The following is a 3,009-nucleotide window of genomic DNA, read 5'->3' on the forward strand; positions in this document are numbered from 1 at the left end:
TCGCAGAACTTATAAGCAACAAAATGTATTAGTTGATGGAATGTTACAGGAGGCGTTACCAGAAAGACCCCGGCTGTTAGAGGCAGGGAAAGTCTATTTGAAACAACCTGTTAAATGTGTCGTTACATATGCTCCTCCTCTGGGAACCAATGAGATCAGCAGGAAGTTTCCCCTTTGTCCTGTTTCAGTCTGGGGGGGAATAAATACATGTGTCCAAACACTGGTTTGCCAGTTCATGCTGAATTTTGGGTGAACTGAGGATATCTAGTCAGAAGTCTATCTCTGGGTCCGGAGGCGCAGCGTATGTATAACTGTACTTGGTCTGTATTATTTCCTTTTACGCCTAAATTATGTATGTATAGATTGCGTGTAACTGACTGTACTTTTACCTGAATAATACTTGTGCGTTGGAACCACAAGATTCCACTCCTGTCTTTATTTGCGGTCATACTGCGTACGCAATTAGCGTTGTGTTTAGAGGTTTATAGGCAGGTTTTGTCTTAGAGGTTTTTAGGCAGGGTTTTGTCTTATAGGTTCTAGGCAGGTGAATCTTAGAGGTTTATAGGAAGGAATATATTAAAAGGTTTATTTACAAATTCTACATGTTATTTATAAGGTGTTGGATAAATTGGTGGACATGCAATGTAATGAAATAGTAAAGATAATTTATTTGTGTTGAATTCTAAATTTATATTTAATACCTGTGGCTGACTTAAATCTAGAGACTATGATCTATGTAGTAGGGGAACTTGCCTCTCTGAAGAGAATTACCACTGTTCCAAACCTGTAAAGTTACCAAAGCTATTGCGGGCTCTTGGGGATCACCACATTTGGCGTCCACGAACAGGATCCAGTCAGAGTCCAAAGCAAGCACTACCCCTACTTAATACGAGATGTCACACAGGGAACAACAGATTGGTCAGGGACCTGATAGAGGGAGTCCCATAATGCATACTGTTACCCACATTACTATACCATATTATTTTGGGGTGCCATGGCTTCCCTGCTACTCAGGAGAAACGCATTCAGCAGGAGCAACTGAATTCAAAGAATACAAAACAAAACTTCAGGCCATGTTCAGATTGTGCCCAGTAAGTGAGTCACAGAGAGTGGAAATATTAATTGGACAACTGAAAGGGACCGCTCTGCGCGAAGCAAACTCGTGGCCGCAGAGTCAAAAAAGAACTGCAGAAGATGTATTGAAAAGACTGGCGAGCATCTTTGATTCCCGAACATTGTCAGAACTAAAGATACAGTTTTACGCAAGAAAGCAGCAAGCAGGTGAAACCTTGCGGGAGTTTGCTCTTGGCTTGCAGGAAGCACTGGAAGCCATTAAGGCCTGTGAACCAGGAGAGATAAGTAAGGAAGATGGAGAACTCATCAGTCAATTTATCGAGGGAGTTTATGACGACAATGTGAAACCTCAGCTTAAACTTTTGCGCTTCCAAGACTCTACTAGCAGTTTCCTGGAGTTTAAGGAGACAGCAATTAAAATTCTAAAGACCACTTCCCAGCAGAAACCAGTAATTGCAAATCCAGAACTAGCAGTGCAACAAGTCCAATCGACCACATCAGCAGATCCCTTAGTCACCTTAAAGGAACAAATCGCATGTCTTTTTCAGGGGATGACAGACATGTGAAATGATTTTAAGAACTTGAAGGAAAGACCCAAAAGGGAAGAGAGAGACTGGCGATCTGAAAGAAGGCCCTGCTATGACAGCCAATGGGAGGCAACTCGGAATTACGGCCAACAAACTACTAATAAGTTTGATGAACTAGACCGACCGATGTGTAGATGCTGTCAAAGAAGCGGACACACCGAATGCAATTGTCAACAGTCTGGGAAATTTAAAACCAGAAGTCCTGAGACTGAGGACCAGCCCTTAGAAAGAAAGGAGCAAATAGGTCCATTCTTCGAGGAAGGTATGAGCCTTGGTCCGATGTTGCAGAACCAAGCAAAAGCTGTCCACATGGCACATGTAGGCGATGTTACACCAGCTTGTGCAAGGAAAATTTTAGGACAAGTCGTATGGTTCCATGTGCAACGTGGTTACGGGTTCATAAAACGAGACGAAACCATGAGCGATATTTTTGTACATTATTCGGCCATCCAAAAAAACAATCCCAGAAGATATCTTCGAAGTCTGGTGGCTGGAGAGACTGTTGAGTTTGTTGTAGTAATGGGAGAGAAGGGCTTCAAAGCCACTAATGTAACTGGTCCTGGTGGTGTTTCGGTGCAAGGCAGCAAATATGTAAAAGATCACAATTATTATTGGCATTATCAACATCGCAGAGATCCTCCAACCAACTACCAGCAAAACTACCAACACCGTGAAGGAGGAGAAACTTCAGAAGTTGAAATTGTGGCAGATAAAGAGAGAACTAATCTACAACGGCCCTACCGGAGGCGTCACTACCCACCATACTATTTAAGGAGGCCTAATGGACACAGACAACAATATTCTGATGTCCCAGAGCAGAGTGAGTTAATGGAGAGAACAGTTGGTCGATGAGCAGAGAAACCAAGTGGATTGGTGCAACAGGATCTGCAGGGAATAGTCTGAGCGCGACTTCCTGAGGAAGCTCCATGCCAGAGTGAATCCCGAGTGGAGAACACCCATTCCATCATGGCCCACCCCAACCAAACAGATGTGAATAGTATATGTGTAAAAAAAAATGTTTAAGAGATTGTTCTACAGTAGACTTTGAATGTTGTCTGTTGCGTGAGGACATGCAAGATTTAAGTGGGGATGTATGTAGTACCCTGCTATGTGAGTTATTATGTCTTACACAGTGCAGCGCGCTACAGCACATGTAGAAGCCATTACACAGGCAGACACAGTTTCCAGCAATCTCTGCAGCTACTGAGGAGGTCAGCAGCAGATCATGTGACCAGTGTCAGGTGGTTAGACATGTGATAGCTGGAAGTGAACAGCAGTTACTCAAAGAGACTCTGAGGTGATTGGTGGACATGCAATGTAATGAAATAGTAAAGATAATTTATTTGTG

At 43.0% G+C, this 3,009-nt stretch overlaps 1 pseudogene; it reads left to right on the forward strand.

Annotated features, from left to right (window-relative positions):
* The first annotated feature begins 1,787 nt into the window (after positions 1 to 1,787).
* Positions 1,788 to 2,513, forward strand: LOC148474220 (Y-box-binding protein 1 pseudogene; annotated as a pseudogene).
* Positions 2,514 to 3,009: the final 496 nt, after the last annotated feature.

This window comes from Taudactylus pleione, unplaced genomic scaffold (assembly GCF_031769625.1).
Source record: "Taudactylus pleione unplaced genomic scaffold, aTauple2 ptg000871l, whole genome shotgun sequence".
Taxonomy (NCBI): Eukaryota; Metazoa; Chordata; class Amphibia; order Anura; family Myobatrachidae; genus Taudactylus; species Taudactylus pleione.